The 18,572-nt window shown below is 47.9% G+C and overlaps 1 protein-coding gene across 4 annotated transcripts in view; it reads left to right on the top strand.

Moving 5' to 3' along the window:
- TENM4 (teneurin transmembrane protein 4) overlaps nucleotides 1-18,572 on the top strand; it is a 2,712,352-nt gene that overhangs the window by 1,969,121 nt on the left and 724,659 nt on the right. Inside the window, exon 1 of one of the 4 annotated variants that reach the window (XM_077867225.1) lies at nucleotides 11,351-11,487. The exons of 2 other annotated variants lie outside the window; for them this stretch is intronic. The gene's annotated coding sequence lies outside the window, so the exon portion shown is untranslated. Of the gene's footprint in view, nucleotides 1-11,350; nucleotides 11,488-13,012; nucleotides 13,086-18,572 lie in introns of those variants that run through there. One more of the 4 variants, XM_077867223.1, reaches the window with a different exon arrangement.

The following is an 18,572-nucleotide window of genomic DNA, read 5'->3' as shown; positions in this document are numbered from 1 at the left end:
TCAGCCACTGAGATACCCAGGCATCCCAAGTTTTGGCATTTCTATGGGCTTCCAAACCTTATGCTAAAGAAAGATGGTTCTGAGGATAACATTCTAAGCAGCAGCAGGCAGGACACTGCAGGGTCTTCTTGTCTTACTATAAAACAGAAGCATAATAACAATCACCCAGAGCCAGATATTATTCTAACCAAGAAGTCAGTAGCCCTGGGGTGCCTAGGTGGTCAGTCAGTTAACTGGCTGACTCTTGACCTCAGCTCAGGTCAGGGTTGTGAGTTCAAGCCCTGTGTTGGGCTCTGCACTGAGCATGAGGCTACTTAAAAAAAAGAAGGAGTCGGGAGTCATGAGTTCTAACCTTGATTCTATCATATATGATCCTTTTAAACCTCTATTTTCTTTCTTTCTTTTCTTTTCTTTTTTTAGATTTTATTTATTCATGAGAGACACAGAGAGAGAGGCAAAGACACAGGAAGAGTTAGAAGCAGGTTTCTCGCAGGAAGCCTAATATGGGACCCGATCCCTGGACCTGGGATCACACCCTGAGCCAAAGGCAGATGCTCAACCACTGAGCCACCCAGGCATCCCAAACCTCTATTTTCTTTTCCTATAAGACAATATTCCTATTCTGATGCCTTCACAGTGCTGTGATGATCATGAAAGATAATGGATGTAAAATGCTTTGTAAATTGTAAAGCACTCCACAGATGTAATAGAATATCATTATTCTACCCACATATAAGATTGGCAGACAGTTTACTATATTGTAATTTATACCATCTGGTTTATTTTTGTTTTTTAGCGAATTTTTTCTTATAGCAAAAATAAAATAGGTTTATTATGGAAATTTTATAAATACTAAAAAGCAAAAAAAAAAATAGAAAAGAAACCAAAGGAAAATAAAAATTACCTTTAATTGCATCATCAAGAAATAACCACTGCAAACTTCTATATTTTTGATATATACATATGAAATAAATATTTATGATTTATATATACACTTGATTCCCACTAAAATAAATATTGTGGCTATTTTCACAAAATAATAAATATTTTTATATATAACATCATTTATTATTTGTAATGGAAGGAGAGAGATATAGATAGAAGACTGAAGAAGTTAAGTAAAAACTGAATTAGAAATAATGGAATGAACAGATAGTGAATTTTCCTTTTTAAAATATTACCTAAACCTGCCAATTGAAAAAGGCTGTAAATAATACCAGCCCAGTAGCAACAAGCAACTTCTAGTAGCAAGATTGTGGTTTCTAACTACCATTTCCCACTAAAAAAAACAAAACAAAACAAAAAAACAGGGTATTCCTAAAATGGATGCTTTCATATCTGAAACAGGATAGGTACAAGATGAACCTGAAACACCTATTATTCCAGGGTCTGCAGAGGTGGAGAAGGGGAAGGAGGCTATCAAAGACCTGGGAGTCAATATGAAGATGTTCCTACTGGCCAAAGATGGGGCAATTTGAACATCAGTATGAACAATAACTAAAATGAAATGAAAATACATCAACCATATTTAAATACATGAACTCATAATGACACTTAAAAAGAAAAGGAAAAGAAAAAAACCTCTTTGATACCTTGGGAGAATACTACAGAACCAAACCATTCTTTGGGAACCTGATAAGTAAAAGGAAAGAATCAAACATTTATTCGGCCTCTTTAGGTCAGCAAATAGTTCAAGAGAGGAAGTTTTTCTCTATAGATGTATTCCAGTGAAGAAGGAATGAATATCAATGAATCAGAATATGACCAATAGAACCTCTAGGTGAATGATGAATCTAGTCAATAAGCATCACAGGTTACTAACATCACAAAGACAGATGGCAGGACACAATAACATCTAGACAGTCTTATCCAAAAGAATTAACTCTGAATTCTAGAGAATCAAGCTTCTTTAGAACTAATTACTAATTTACAGGAAATAGAAGTTGTAGAAGAATGGTTACCAGAAGAGTGCATTCACTAAATTCAGCTTTTTTGGAGACTCTCTTGGACAAACAACCCTGTCTTTGTAAGAAGTAATGTACAAGCAGGGGTAAAAATAAATGGAGGAAAGCCTATCAGAAGAGATTTAGTAGATACATTAGCCAATTGCAATGCATGAAGTTTATTTGGATACTGATGCAAACAAACTGGAAAAATACAAATTTACGAAACAATCAGGTCATTTTGAATGGTGACTGGACCACTGATGACATTAAGAAATTATTGTTGTTTTAAAATGTAATAATAGGGACAGTGGTTGGGTGGCTCAGTGGTTGAGTGTCTGCCTTCGGCTCAGGGCGTGATCCTGGAGTCCTGGGATCAAGTCCTGCATCAGGCTCCCCACAGGGAGCCAGTTTCTCCCTCTTTCTATGTCTCTGCCTCTCACCCTGTGTCTCTCATGAATAAATAAATAAAATATAAAAAATAAAAATAAAAAATAAAATATATTGTGGTTATTTTTTTAAATAGTTCATATTTTTTAGAGATATTTACTAAAATATTTATGGATAAAATGAAATGATGCTTGGAATTTTCTTCAAACTAACAGGGGAGGCAATAAGTGAGGAGGAATATAGATAAAACGAGATTGGCCATGAATTTTATAATCATTAAAATTAGGGGCACTTGACTGGCTTAGTTAGTAGAGCATACAACTCTTGATCTTAGGGTAATGAGTTCAAGCCCCATGTTGGGTGTGGAGCCTACTTAAAAATAAAATAAAATAAATAATTATCACTGAAATTAGATGATGGGTATAATTTATACACCAAACTTGTATTTGTCTCACATTTTCCATAATAGGTTAAAGTCACAAAAATATGTGCTGTAAATTCTTTCCAGTTCTTTAAATATTCTTCTCATCATGGTCTATAATAGCTATATAACAGTTCATTACACTATGATTATTTACTAATTTGTTGACAGATTGTTTCCAATTTGTTGCTGTTACTAACACTAATAAAACTCTTTTACAGAATTCTTTACATAAGTCCATCCATGATTATTTTCTCTTACTTAACTCCCTCAAATGTAGACATAGATTCCTGGACTGGAAACTTCACACAATGAAAAGCTTTTGGTAAATGTGTCTATACTCTCTTTTGGAAAGGTTTTGCCAATATCTACCCATTGGCGGTATAGGGAGAGAGAGTATTTTTTGGGCATGTCACATTTCTCTAATACTTTCCTCATTTGATAAGCAAAAGAAAAAAAAAGAAAAAAACACTTTGAATATTATTGTATCTTGCAGTTTTTGGAGTTACAAGTGAGTTAAATATATATCATGTGCTTAGCTTTGTACTTTTTAGTAAATTAGCTTTTTTATTCTTTGCCTACTTTTCTATTGAGATGTCTTTTTCTTATACATTTGTAAAACCTCATTATATATTAAAGATAATAGCACTTTTTTGTGTATGTTTCAAATACTTCCTCAACATTTTATTCCTTTGATTCTTGTCTTGGTTTTATAAATATACAAACATTTCAAAAATTTTATAGTCAAATTTTTGACATTTTTCTTTAAAATTTTTTTCCTTTTTATATCACATTTAAACATGACTTCTTTCTTCATCTCTAAAATGATGTAAATTGTCACCTGTTTTTCTTCTAGAATTTTCCTTTTTTATATTCAGTGTGAAAAAATTTAAAGGGATATTATAATGGAGAGGGATCTAACTTCTTTCCCTCCAAAATGATTTGTTGGTTACAATGGCACTGTAACTGAAAGGTTCATCCTTTCCCAATTGATTTGAAACTTCCACATTTTTTGGGTTGCTTCTTTTTAAGAGTCAACAGACTTGACAGTTATAAATCTCTTATTTAACATTTTTGAGCAGCCACTGCTGATATCAGGTTAAGTGCTTGGCATTTATTTAAATGAATATATCACAATCACCATGATTGCTGTGGTTAAATTCAGATGGTATATCTGTATAATGAAATAGTATGCAATTATAAAAAAAGAATGAGAAGGCACGTATTTCTAACACATATTGTTATATGGAAAAAGTAGCATGCAGGCCAGAATAGTGTTTATTTGGGAATTGATATTAACTCTACTCCTTTTGTCCCACAGGCTGGTAAGGCCTAGGAATGTTGGATTAAATCTGACTTGGGAATATTAATATATTTTATTTTATAGGGCTGTTATAAGAATTAAAGGTATGACTATGTATAAAGCATTAGGTAAGCATCTGGCATCATAGTCATTAGAATCACCCTATGGAAGCTTTGGTAATTTAGTGAAGGCCTTTGTGGTTACTTTTGTCTTTATGTTCCTTTGTTACATTCTTTTTTGTTTTTGTTTTTAAGATTTTATTTATTTATTCATGAGAGACACACAGAGAGAGGCAGAGACACAGGCAGAGGGAGAAGCAGGCTCCATGCAGGGAGCCCGATATGGGACTCTATCCTGGAACTCCAGGATCACGCCCTGAGCCAAAGGCAGACGCTCAACTACTGAGCCATCCAGGCGTCCCTGTTTCTTACATTCTTGATTACCTCTGGACAAATGGCCTCTGGACCAATAAACAGTTCTAGTAAAGGCTGGAGACTTCTAAGACTAGGAAATGGATCTGATTTAGCTTGGAGAGGAACAGCATCTGCCACCTAGTCTAACCCGCAGAAGAAAAGGCAAATTCACATCAAGTGCAAAAGAAGTCTGTTAGGCAAGTAAGAAAAGAGGACAAAAATTAGCAAGAAAGGAAGCCTTGGCTGAGGCATCCCCTTTGGAAAGGATCACATGGCCTTAAGCACACAGGAGGAAAGCTCTAAGAGACCCCCTTTTGAAGAGACCATTGCCAGCAGCCCTTGGAAGGGAAATGTTATGCAAGTGATGTCAGCTGATACAACGCCTCTCTGCTGTGAAAGCGGGGGCGACCTAATCAGAGAGGATGCTTCCACTGTGGAATTCTATCAGCTAGTCATCTTGACCACAACAGATGCTGCTATTTTCTGATCAGTGTTTGCCCTGTTATCTGGGCACAAACGTCCATGGAGGAGCACAATCAGAACCATTATGTGCTCCTATGAATCTCAGCTCCACTGCCTGAACTACATGCCCCCCAAAACAGAAAGCAAGCATTGGTAGGAGATGGAATAAACTCATGTGAATTACCCATCTTTCACAAGTGCTTGTGTGTCCACACCCACAGGCCCTTCACCCCTGAAGAAGGATGGGAGGCAAAATTCATTCGCTTGTTTCAGAAATATTTATGGAACTATCTACTCTGTGCCAGGCTCTATACTAGATGCTGGGGATCACAACAGTGGCCAAGACACTCATGGGACTTACTCTGCAAGTTATATTGCAACTTGGGCAGATCTTTAAAGAAAAAGTAAAAAAACTCATACACAAATAATTGCAGCTTGTGAAGTACACAATGAAGGAAATAAACAGGAGGTGATCATGGAAAGTCACACGATGGCCTGCTCTAGACAAGATTAACCACAACATCAAATGTACTGTAGTGGTTCATGGGAGAGCTCACTTCACTGCTACTGGTGTTAATCCCATCCATCCAACCATCCATCTATCCATCCAATACAGTATGGTGGCTAAGAGCCTATACTCAAAACAACCTAAGCTGGAATCTGGCTTTGCCATTTATTAAACATTAGTGACCTTGGACAAACTACTTAACTTCTTTACATCTCAGTTTTCTCACCTATGGAATAAGAGTAATAATCATACCTACCACATGGTGTTGCTCTTAAATTTAAATGAGATAATGTCCTTTACAGGACATTGCCTTTAGGCCTGCGCACAATGCTCAATACAGGCTAGCTATTTTGTTACTAGTATCTGTTCCTTCACTCCATGAAGGAATATTTACTAAGAACCCCTAAGTACTAAATACTCTGCTGAACATTGGAGTGAACATGGGGAAGGAGAAAGATCCAACCATTTCTCCAAAGGAGAAGATGTGTGAGAATCCAAGTAGAGGCTTCCTCCTTTTCCAGCAGACATATTCAAAAGCCATTGTTAAATCCCCAAATACTAGCTTTGAATTCCCTCAAGACAGAAAGGCAGCTCACAGGCTAAACTGAGTTACCTGCCAAAGAATAATAACTAGCCGCACTCCTTGGCTTTTAAAAGTGGGGTTATGCTGGGAAAGGGATGGTCCTGGGAATTCTGGAGAGGAGGGTCTCATTCTGATTCTGTTGAGCCAGAGCCACACACACTCCAGTTTACTCACCCTCCCTCCCAAGTTACCTTCAGGAGTTGATGAGAGAACTCATATTGGAAGTGCCACAGCCACATAGAAGGCTTTCCAAAAATGTCTCCTGTTCTGTCTTTAGTTCTACCCACTGTTTGCCTCTTTGGGTTTCTGTTCTTCCCTGCAAACTGGAAGTAACAGGATCCTAGTGGGAAGGACGGCAGGGGGTACAAGGCTTGAGTGAATCAACAGATGTGGAGGGCCCTTGAAAATGTGACGGCTCTGCTTGTGTAAGGTATTATTACCTGTGCACATAGTAAACATTTCTGCGAGATGAAAAAATCACAGATGTTGAGGGAACTGTAAAGTTCTGTAAATGGGGAGCCATTTACAGCGACCTTTCCTAAGAATGAGAACATTCTTGGGCTGGCACTCTTCTTGCCCTCTAATTGTGAACATTTGATGGCACTTATCAGTGGGTGTCCAAATCCTATGTAACCAGTTTGTGTATCTGATGTAGTGTCAGACAACAGGCACGAAGCATTGCCCCTTGCCCCCAAGTGTCTCCTTGCCTGAAATACCTGCTTTCTGAAACGATTTTACAGTAACTGCCAGTTTATGAAGAGAAGAGGTTTTGCAAATAAATACATTCCCTAATTAAAACTTGCCCTTTAAAGACTCACACTTTCTGGGCCCCACTACAGGTTTTCTTTTCCTTGTAACGTAGCATAGAATCAATAAGGGCAATGCGAACGTCTTTAATATATACAGTTTCAACAGCTCTAATAACATATCTGCCTACGTGAGAAAGAACGCCTCCTCCCCCTCTCCAGCCCAGCTGATAATTTCCCCTGATTTGTTAAATGCCCTCTTATTTCACTCTCAAAGATAAAGCTTAAAAGGCAGTCTTCAGGGGGAGTGGGAAGGGTGGATTGAAAAGCAATAAAGTAGAAGAGGGGGGTCACAGCCATATTTTTTAAATGACAGCTTTTAATTTTTGTTATGAAAGTAATGAATGTTCATTGTGGGAAAGTTAGAAAGTATCCAAAAAGCCTGAAGAAGAAAATATATATTACTCATAATCCTATCACCCAGAGGCAACCATTGTTAATATTTGGCATGTTTTTGGTGGTTCTTTTTTTTTTTTTTTCCCCAGATTTTTCTCCGGGAAGATTTTTTATGCACTTAACAATTTTGAAGTCTGCTTTTTAAAAATTTTACATTGATGGCATTGGCATTTTTCCACAGCCTGAGAAACTCTGCAAAGAAAGAACTTTACAGTGGCTATATAATATTCTGACAAGGCTGTCCCTCAACTTACTTACCAACTACTTGACCATTTAGGCTGTTTCAATTTTTTTTTCTTGTTATTGCAAATAAGGTACTGCTATTATATCTAATCTATTGGTTTTGTTTGCTTCTCTGGGTAATGCGTGGGCTGGCAGTTTGGAGGGTCTTAGGCTGGGTTTCCTGTGGCACAGAGCAACCATCCAGGAGAATATCAAGCTGCTACAGAGTTAGATTACAGCATGGTAACAACTGACCTTAGTCTTCCCTCTACAACCTCTGCTTTCTCCTGAATTCTCTTGACATGGAAGCAGACAGTCCCACCCTCCACCCAGATACCCAAGCTTGAGAACTAGGAGTCCCTTTGGATTTCTTGCCCACCCCCATTCAGCCAGTCACCAATAACTGTTCATTTTATACCCTCGATCTTTCTTAAATCTCTCTTCCCTTCTCCATCCTCACTGCAATTGCCTGAGTGTACCTAAATGATCTTAACCGAGCAGCTCTGGTCTTCTCGGGCCTTCAATCCATTTCTCTACACTGCTGCCAAATTGTCTTTTTCAACTACTGAAGATCACATGGCTCCTTCTACTTAAAAGTCTTTGATAACTCTTTGCTCCCGGCCCTCACCCCCTACCTAAGCTTCTTTTTAAAAAAAATATTTTATTTAAATTAAATTAGCCAACATACAGTATAACACCCAGTGCTCATCCCATACGTAAGCTTTAAGATGTTTGAGTTCCTCAGCTTCATTCGAGTCCCTTCAAGATCCAACCCAACCTACTTGTCTAGATGGTCCCAGGCACTCCCTGCATGTGCCAACTCTGAGGCCATAATGTGCCGCATGCTTTTTGTTCATGTCCCTGTAGGTTACCTTTATTTAAAAAGCGCCTTCTTTCCCTTACGGCCTAGCTAACTTTCTTGTCTTCAAAATTCAACTTGAATACTACCTCCTACAGGAAGTCTTCCCTTACCCACCAGGATTTGGTTGGGTAATCTTCTGTGCTCAGACTCTTTCTGTCCCTTAGGCGGAAACCTACCATACTGTGCCTCTCTTTGAAGGTGGGGATTTCTTCATCTTTAAACCTCTAAATACTTCAGTCATGTAGGTCTTAAAAACAAGGAAAGTAAAAAAAAGAAAAAACAAACAAACAAGGAAAGCCTTCTCCATAAATACAGTGATTATCAAGATAAAGAAATTCACATTTTCCTATTAATGTCCCAATCCAGGACCACATGTTACCTTTATTGTCACGAGAGCTAAGCCTTTCCTTTAATCTAGAACTGTGGCAGAGTCTTTCTCTTTCGCGGTTTTGGTGTTTTTGAAGAGAATGTGACAGTTATTTCATTGAATGGCCCTCAGTTTGAGCTTGTCTGATGTTTCTTCATGATTCGATTCAGATTATTTATTTTTGGCAGGACTACCACAGAGGGGAGGTAATGTCCTTTTCAATGGGTCACATCAGGAGGCACATGATGTCTACCGATCACATTACCAGTGATACTGACTTATTAATTACTTAAGGCAGAGTTGGCCAGGTGTTTCAACTGTAAAATTACTGTTTTTCTCTCTCTGAAATTAATCGAGGATTCTTCGAGACTATGCAAGGTATCTTGTTTCTCATCATACTTTCACCTGCTAATTTTAGCCAGGGCCTCTGGTTTCCCATCAGTCAAATGAGGCGCACAGAATGAACAGTCCAGAATGAAAATTCCAGAATTGTCATTCAAGGATTCTTTTATTATCCCCTCTGCCATGGACTTCATATTTGGAAAGATTCTGTCCACCAAACAAACGATATTTCTCAAGGTATATGTGACTCATTTCCCTATTACACATTCACCAGACATGTCTACTGCACTCTGCGCTCACAAAGGCAAGGCTTGTTTGCCTCACCACTGGATGCCCAGAGCCCATGACGGTGCCAGCCACAGTGTAGGTGGTCAACAAATATTTGTCAAAGGACCGAATCTAACTGTCAATCACAGCTTGTATAAACCATTTGATATCTGCAGTGAAGACAAAAAGTTGATAAACGCTATCCAAAGGCAGAGACTTGACATTCTAGTTAGTCTCCTAGGCTTTGTCACTGGTCAGTGTTCAGTTATGAAGATTTTAAAAATAGATTGAATGGAGGGCACGGAAACCTCCCATCCACTCTTACCTCTGTCCCTGACTTTCTGGGAAGTCTCGGTTAGGAGATGTTGAAGGGGCATCCCAGCACCCCAAGTTTATAATCTCTGTGATGTTTCTGTAATCAGCAGACAGCAACTGGCTAGACGGGCCTCCTGGTCATCATACAACAGAGTTTTTAAAATATCCTAGACCTTGATTCACCCTTCTGTAACATTATCATTGTCACATTTCCTCCTTCCCTGCACACTTTAGGTCGTGGAGATATAATGTAGTGGATCGTGAAAGGAGTTTTAAAAAAGGTTGCGGGAGGAGAAAGGAAGTCACATTGTTTGAACTTCAGTTTGTCCGGTGCTTTCTTTGCTTTGTTCTCTCTTTTAACCCTCACCATAAGGGGTGGATAGGTATGACCTTCCATTCTACAGATGAGAAACCGGAGGCAGGGCCAGAGGTCACGGAGAGCACGAGGTCACAGGGCTAACATGCAGCGGGGCTGCGGTGGGAATTTTCTCCAAAGCCCTTGCAAGTTGCCCCTGCGCCAAGCTGCCTCTCCCACCCGGCGAAAATGCCCTTCTCTAACTGTGCTGGCGATCACAGTCCAGAAATGCGAAGGACAAATCTCTTGGACCACGTTCTCTGCAGTTATTTTTTAAATGATTGTTATCACGACTGAGTAGCTGTTACCATGGTTTTAGGGAAGTTGTCCGAGGGAGGGCCTTTCTTTGGGCATCTTGCGAGCCTGAGGAAGGAACTCAAGTTCTCAGCTCTTAATTACCTCTGGCTGTGCTGCAGCAGCAACGCGAGAGGGACTGACCCCGGAAAAGTGTCGAGGGTGTGAAATAGCATCAGGGGGCGGCGGGGGGGAGGGGGGAGCCGCCGGCCCAGGAGCCCCCGGGGACCGGCGAAGGGGGTGTGTGCTGGGGGGGGAGGCAGGGCGAGGGGAGCAGAGGCTGCACCTCGGAGGCACGGGGGAGAGGGCCTACGCGGGAGGCCAGAGAACAAAAGGCAGGGGGAGAGGAAGTAGGGGAAAGTCGGGACGAGGAAGGAGAAAGTTGGAGAAGGGCCTGGAACAGCGAGCGGAGACGGTAAAAGAGCAGAGCGAGAGAGACACTGAACTGAGACTACTAGGAGGATTCGAGAAAGAAAAGGCAACACAAGGGAGCGAAGATGGAGAAGGGAGCGGAGTGCAAGGAGGCCAGGGGGAGGACGCAGAGCCCGGGCGCGCCGGGCGGCGGCGAGGGCCCCGGGAGGCCGCGCGTCCCCGCGTGGCGCCCCCGGCTCCGTGGCGCGGCCCTGCCCCGCGGCTCGCCCGGCCCCGCAGGGCTGGCTCCCGCCTCCCATTCATGTAACCTGCGTGTGCGTGTGCGTGTGCGCGCGCGCGCGTGTGTGTGTCTCGCTCGCTCGCTCGCCCTGTGTGTGTGTGAGAGCGAGGGTGGGGGACGGAGGCAGGCGGGCGAGCGGGCAGGGAGGGGAAGAAGAGGAGGGAAGCTATTAAACACACACTCACACGCGCGCGCTCGCACGCAGCCGCCCCAACCCCCCAGAAGCCTCGGGATTGCAGCTGTTTCATGTGGGGCAGCAGTGCTGGCAGGGACGCCGGCCGGGAGCGGCCGGGAGCGGGAGCCGGAGCGGGAGCGGGAGCGGCCGGGAGCGGGAGCGGGAGCCGGAGCCGGAGCCGGGCCGGAGCCGGAGCCGGAGCCGGAGCCGGGCGTGCGCGCGCGGCTGCAGGCTCGCTCGGGCTCCGCTGCCCTCGGGGGCTGCTGCTGGTCTCGCCGGAGCTGAGCGCGGAGCCGGGACCCGCTCCTTCCTGGGCGCCCTGCTCGGGCTCGCGGAGCCGAGGAGCCGCGCCGCCGAGCCTCGCTGCCGCCCTCCTCCCCGCGTCCCCGGCGGTGGCAGCCTGCAGCCACGGTAAGGCGGCGCGCTCCGCTCCACGGAAAAGCGCCTTGGGGACCGCGGCTGCGTCTCGCCGGCTCCCCCGTCCGTCCTCGCTGGTTGGCCGCGGCGGGGTCGGGGCCGCTCGCGCGGACGGCCGGGGGCTCCCGGGGACGCTCGCCTGCCCCCTCGGCCCGCGCTGGGGGAGCACGGGAGGGAGGCTGCCCGCGAGGCGAGCGGGTCTGGAGCCCGAGCCCCCGTCGCCGCAGCCCCCGGAGCCCGCCGCGGACGAGAGTCCGGGAGCCGAGGTTAGGGGAGAGCCGGGAGGCGGGCGCGGGGCCGGGACTCCGGACTGCGGGTGGGAGCGAGGCGGCGCGCGCGGGTTCGCCTTCCTCCTCACCGGGATCCCCTTCCTTCCCCGCCCCAGCCCCAGCCCCAGCCCCAGCCCCAGCCCCAGCCCCAGCGTCCGCAGCCCCTCTGCAGAACCAGCCTGCCTCTGGGCCCCGGCGGGCGCAGGAGGAGCCTGGGAGGAGGCGCCGGGCTCTGGCGGCTGCAGCCTGTCCTGCGGGGCGAGCGCTGGCTGCAGCGGCCCCGTGCGCGCGGCGCGGGGAGCGGGGGAACCGGAGGGCGACCCCGGCCCCGCGCCCTCTGCAGCCCGCGCGGCTCCCCGGCTCTCGCCCGCCGCCCTGCAGCGGCGCGGACGTTGCCTTCCCGGTGAGTGCAGGCTGCCGCCGCGGGTGGACGCTCAGAGCGCTCCCGCGTGAGTGTGACTGCGCGCGCGCGCGCGTGTGTGTGTGTGTGTGTGTGACTACTCGCACCCCCGGCTCGGACAGATGTGCTCTGGCTCCGTCATTTTCCTCGCGTTTTAAAAATGCAGTCTAATGAAGGAAGCAGACGTGAAGGTGGTATTGGAGAGTGTGTGCGTGTGCGTGCGTGCGTGTGTGTGTGTGTACGCGCAAGCAGGGAATACACAGCCAGCCACGGGGGGCGAGGGACGGTTCCACCGGTGAGTCCTCCTTGGCTGGCAGGTGGGGAGGGCTGCGCTGGCCGCGGGCCGCCCCTTCTCCTGTCCCCGCCTAGGCGAGGTTGGAAAGTACTGGAAATTCAACTGCGTGGTCTCTAACTTTGGAAGTTGGCTTCCCTTTCAGGGCGACACGTTAAGGCGATTTGTGCACCCTGGTACGTGCGGACGAGGGTATGGCCGCTGGGTTGGGTAAAGAGCCCTCTTCACAGCCGTGCCAACCTCCCCCCACCCCCGTCCGTTTCTCTGTCTCCTTCCCACCCACCCCCAGCCCTGACGACGTTTGTAGAAATGCAGTTATCCGTAAGCCACCATTGCCGCGAAAGGGGCGCATTAAAGTAGCCCGGCTTTTGGTAGACCCTGCGTGCACCCTTGGATGTGACGAGTCCACGCGATCGCCTTGCTGCTTTGTGGAAGGCGGCGGCGGGCACGCTTGGGATTCGAGTGCGGGGGCGAGAGGGTGCCCAAGTGCTGAGCTGTGCGGCCGTGCACGCGGGATCCGCCGCGCGGCATCGCGGGCAATTATATAAACGGGCTCAGTGATTACCCAGCGCCGTAGTGCGAGCACCGCGTTCGCGAGAGGCAAGACTGAAAGTTTGCCTGCGTGGGGAATGTAAGTACCGGGGCGCACCCATCCCGGGACCGGGGCCGGGGAGCAGGGAGACACCTGGCAGCACCACGGCGCCCACTTCCTGGGTCGCGTTGGGTGCTGATCCTACTGTCCCCAAAGAACCGGTTATTGAGCTGGGAATTGAGTAGAGGCTCCGGGATTGGTCAGAGAGAAAAAGCCAGTCAGAACCCAGGGCCCATGGAGTCCCCAGAGCCCGAGCCTGCCTCGGGAGGCGTTGGGAGACCTTGCAGGGGATGCTCTTTCAGGAAACTAACTTTGCCTCCCGGGGAATCCCGAAGCCTCGCTTCTCTGCCCCCCTGATCTCCTCCAACCCGTCGTTCACACCCAGCGCCTGTCCTTCCTGTGTTTAGGAACCTGCCTGAGCTGTTTGGTTCACCTTGGAGATGCCAAGCCTGCCAGCCGTCCGGACCCGCTCTGGCGGGGGTTAGGAGGGAGAGTGCTGGCCTCCGCCAGGCTTGGCCGCCCCTGGGCACCCGATGCCGGCTTCCCGGGCAGGCTGGGCGCCCCCGGGGTAGGATGGGGAGGAGTGCGCTGCAGGGCTTCCGCCCCCTCGCTGCGCTCCTACGCGGACTGCAGTTTGCTTCTGTGGCGACTGCTTCTCAGAGCTGCCGCAGCCTGTAGCGTGTCGATGGGCTTTGACAGAGGAACCACAGTAGTGGAAGTGCTTTAAAATCGTTGTGGGTTTTTTTTCGCCTGTAGAGGGATCAGGCACCCGAGCGCTAGAGGCGTGCGGAACGCTGAAGTCTGAGGCTCAGGGGCGCTGAACTCCCTCGCCCCGCCCCGCCCCGCCCCCGCCCCCCACCCCGCAGGCCGGAGGCGGTGGTGTGCCCGGGTGGGGGCAGGGTTTTGTTTTTGCCACATTGCTCCGTCCCGAAACCCTGCATCCCCTTCCCTGAAATCCCGGGGCTGGGGCTGTCTGAGTGTGTCCCGCGCTGCAAAATAAATCCTCCCTGCGCAGACCTGCGGGGCCGGTCGGATTTCCTGCCGCTGCCATGATCCTTAACAATGCGACTGCCTGCCAAGCCCGCGCTCCGCCGCGGGAGACTCCCCAGGTGCCGGCCGGCCGCGCCGTGACCTTGCCGAAGGCGCCTGTGGCCCGGCAGCCCGGGAGGCTCCGGGCGGGCCGCGCGGGTCCGCGGGGGCGGGGGCGGGGGGCGCCGGGCCAGGGCGGGAATCCGGCGGGGCGGGGCGGGGCGCGGGGCGCGGGGCGCGGCGGCAACCTGTTTCCCGGCGCACTCGCGCTGCTCGGCCTCCCCGCGGCGTCTCGGGGCAGCGGCGCGGGCCGAGCCCCCTGCGCTCTCCGCCGTCCTCTGCGGGGCCCCCGCCCCGGAGCTCCCGGGAGGGCCGAGCAGCGCCGCAGTCAGCCGAGCCGGGCCGCCGGGTGGGCGGGGCCAGCGCGGGAAACCCGAGCCCCGGCCCCGCGGCGCCCCCCGCCCCGCCCCGCCCCCGCCCCCGGCCCGGCCCTCCCCTCCCCTCCCCGCCGCGCTCCCGCCGCGCTCCCGCCGCTCCGCCGCGCCGCTAGCCCCGGAGCTCCCCTCGCCGAAGTTAGGAGGGATGTTTTCACAGGTGGTGGTGGAAGCAAGTTTGTGTGCGCGCGCGTGTGTGCGCGTGTGTGCGCGTGTGTGCGCGTGTGTGCGCGCGCGTGGGGTGAGGGGGAGCGCGCGAGCGCGAGGGAGCCTGCAAGTGGGGCGAGCGGCGAGGCCCGGCTTCGCGCAGAGACGGAATCGCCCCCCCTTTGTGGGCGATGTGAGGCGTGGTGGGAGAACCCGCCCTCCTGGGGACGGTGGTGATGCGCGTCGGTCCACGGCGCGGACTGGGCCGGTCTGAGCGGGCTTCCCGGGGCGAACGAGCGCAGCCCCCGCGGAGCCTGGCGTGCGGCCGGGCCCGGTGAACGCCCCGAGCTTGTCCAGGCAAAACTTAGGACGTAGAGGGTCCCGCGGCTTTAGGGGGCTCTAGGGGGCTGATCCAGGGAAGGGGTTACTCCCAGCTTGTGTGTTTAAGTGAGCGGGAGCGGAGTGGGGGTTGGCGTGTGAATTCACCGTCTTCGGAGGGTGGGGAAGTTGTCAGGGATGGAGGGCATCGGTTTTAGAGATTTCTTGGATCCGTCTGCCAGCTTCCTATGCGGGGATGGAGGGTAGAATGGGGGCCCCAAGCCTGCAAACCGCCCTACTGAACTGTGGAGGTGGGGGAGGGTTAGCCTTGGTCCCTGCGGGGCGGGGGATCCGGGGAGCAACCGAAAGGAGTGTCATCAGAGGGCAGCTCTGCAGCGAAGGAAATAATCTGGAATATGAGGTAGTGAGCTCCCCGCCGAACAGGTGTTGCAGTGGGAGGTCGGCTATTGCAGTAGTGGGCGGTTTGGATCTCCAAGGGCTCTCCCCCGATGGATCGGACTCTCTGTGGTATAATCTCTTTGACCCTACCTGGTTTTGCGGGACTAAATTGATGGGGTGTAACTTTAACTCCTTTATTTACTGGGTAGAAATCATGGCGATGTGGCCTTAGGCAAGTTAGCTTTGGAACTTCTGTTCTCTCCTGTAAATGGGAAGATATTCTCTAGTTTACGACAAAACAAGGATTAGTGTCACAAAACGTCACTGAGGATCATTCCCTTGCGCTTCCTTCATCCCTTTCCAGCTCTGTGCACTTGTTGGGTGGGGGTTGGGCAGGAAAATCAACAGCCCAAAAAGTACCAGCATCTACAGTCTATTTAAAAACAGCCCAAGTGCTTGAAACAAAAATATCTTCTCTTTTCTTAGAAAAGTCATTTCCAGTTTTGTTAGAATTTCTCCCTCATTGAATCCCTTTTTATGACAGAATTATATCCTTGTGCAGATTGGCATGTTACATAACCTGATATTTCCAGATCAAGAGTTAAAAATATGGGAAAGAGGGTGATTAGGAATTTAAGACAAAGACTGCCGGACACCACAAGCAAGGGACTCAAGTAAGATGCCCTCTTACACTCTTTAACTCAGAGGGGTTGAAGAAAATGAGATTGAATATCACCTGGTTTAGATCCTCACCTGGGTACTCAGCCCCCTAGCCAGTTCCAATAACCAGCCACTCTGCCTGGATCTCCAGCTGGCCACTGTTCCTGTCCCCATCTCCCACATCCATAAATCTCAAATGGGAAACAAAAGAACAATGGGATTTAAATCACCTCCTTGCAGATTTGATTCCAAGAGCCTAGCGGGGTAAATCAACGTCAATTCTAGATCTGAGAGACCGATTTTTACCTGCCTTCTTACATGGTTTATCAGGCTGGCTTATTGTAGCTGAAAGCTGAATCACTCTATCTTTTTCTCTGCACTGACAGACTGCTATGGAGGCCACTTTGAAAGTGACACGTGCCCCAGTTCCCAGGATGTCCAGCATATTATGGATCCCTGAATGTATAGTTTTTCATAAGAAAAGCTTCTAATGAAACAGTGTTAAGTGTAGATTCTTACATCTTCAGGTCCTCTGGGCCTTATATACTTATTAGTTTGTTACAGTTCTTAAACTTTTATTGTCTTCTAATTATCAAAGTATATATATATCTATATATATATATACTTTGATAATATATATACATATATATATATTCACAGTTGCACGGTAAGGCAATAAGGAGAAAGCAGAAAATAAGTTTCACCACATTTTGAGTTGTAACTTGTGACTTTATGCATGTAAAAAGATGAGATCATGGTCGTAATATACTGAATATGTATTTTCATTTAATGATAAGTCTTTCCATGTTCTGACATTTCTCCCTATGGCGACATATTTAATGGCTACATAGAACCTCAGTGTTTTAATGTGCCATAATTTATTTAAACAGCACTGAAATTTTTTGACTTCTTGCTTATTTTTAGTTGTTCTTTTTTGATTGAAACAAAGCTGCAGTAACCACCCTTGTACACACTGTGTAATTTTATTATTTCCTGAAGATAAATTCCTAGAAAGTAGGATTGCAGGGTCACAGGCATATGCCATGCTAAGGCTTCTGTCACACACGAGAAGCAGTAGGCTTCTAGTGATTTCTACTTTGTCTTTTAAACCAGAATATGGCTGTTTACTTTGCAATCCCTTATAGGCTTGGGAGCCTGGGTAGTAGAGGGAGGTGAGGGTGACCATCAAACCTCAAGCCAGGGATTTGCATAACTTTGAGCTGTTCTGCTGAAGTGATAGGCAAATCCTTTCTGGAGAACATTTTTCTTCCCTGGCTGTTTACGAATCATCACTTTCTGTAGCGCTTCAGCCAGCAATGGAGTTGAAATATGTAAATATGTTCCTCTGTATTGTAGGTGGGGCTGGCTCCACAGTGAATGACAAACAGTTCCTCAGAGAAGTGTATGTGTCTAGCATTTGCTCAGGCCGTGGATTTCACCCCTCCCTGCCCTTCCCCCATCCCTTTTCCTTTGGCTCAGAGGCCTTGGAATGGCCGCCTAGGAAATCTGACAAAGGAAACAATTGGGACTACCCACAGCAAGCTTATCCCCACCCACTGCAGGGCATTTTGCTGAAAAATCCGCCCAACTGTCTTTCTTCATGGTGCCTGGGCACAGTAAAAAATTAAATTAATGTGCCTACATGCTGTTTCCAAAGTGGAAATAGTTGCACATATCTGTCCATCCTAGTATGGGCCAGTTCAATGAAAGGGTGTATTTGTCAGTCTTGCTTTCACGTGTCAAATTTCTGTGACCCAGAAAAGATTTGTTCCCTGTGGTTAGATGACTCGTCATCTGACAAAGAATTCAGTGGAGCCACGGGGGGAAATCCAGTCCTCCCATTTCTAAGGTGTCCCCGTACTCAGCAGGAGACATCAGGAGTTCCTTTAGATCAGAGAGAGGTCACCTCAGCCTTGTTCCGTGGTGTGGTCACCATGGAGGAAACCCACTCCACTGGTCGCAGACTCTGAATTCTGACAAGTGTTTAGATGCTGCCTTTGATACTGACACCTCTCCAGTTTCACTAGGGAAGGCAATGGAACCTTTTTTGTCCTTTGTCATGTTCTGAACATCAAATCAGGGCCTTTCTTTTATTTGGAAAATAAAAAAGGAAACAGGACATAAATGTAGCAGGATCTCAAAAGCAGTTGTGCAGTGCCCCCTACTCCCTGTCCTCCTGAGTCTTGCGTTTTCTTTGTGGACTGGGCGGTAGCTTATTGCTTGCGCCCACAGTGGGAATGATCCTTAGATTCAACTGATATATCATTATAATCCTCAAGAACATTAGGTTTTAAGAATGTTTTCTTTTAAAGAGCTGAATTTCCTGCCGTGGAATGATTGTCGATTCTAAAAGTCTGGTCTTTGAACCCCTTAAAGTCAAGCAAAAGGGTTGCAGCTAACACATTATGGCTTAGGGTAAGACACTTACCCATTCTTGGAATCAGTTTCCCTCACTATGAAATTAGGTTGTGAGGGGAGTGTGGATTTGTGTTTTGTAAGGTAGTACTTCTCAAACTTTTAATATGTGTGTACATCACCC

The sequence above is a fragment of the Canis aureus genome, chromosome 23 (genome assembly GCF_053574225.1).
Source record: "Canis aureus isolate CA01 chromosome 23, VMU_Caureus_v.1.0, whole genome shotgun sequence".
NCBI lineage: Eukaryota > Metazoa > Chordata > Mammalia > Carnivora > Canidae > Canis > Canis aureus.
The sequence above is the reverse complement of the archived record's forward strand: the minus strand, read 5'-3'. Positions and strand labels throughout refer to the sequence as shown.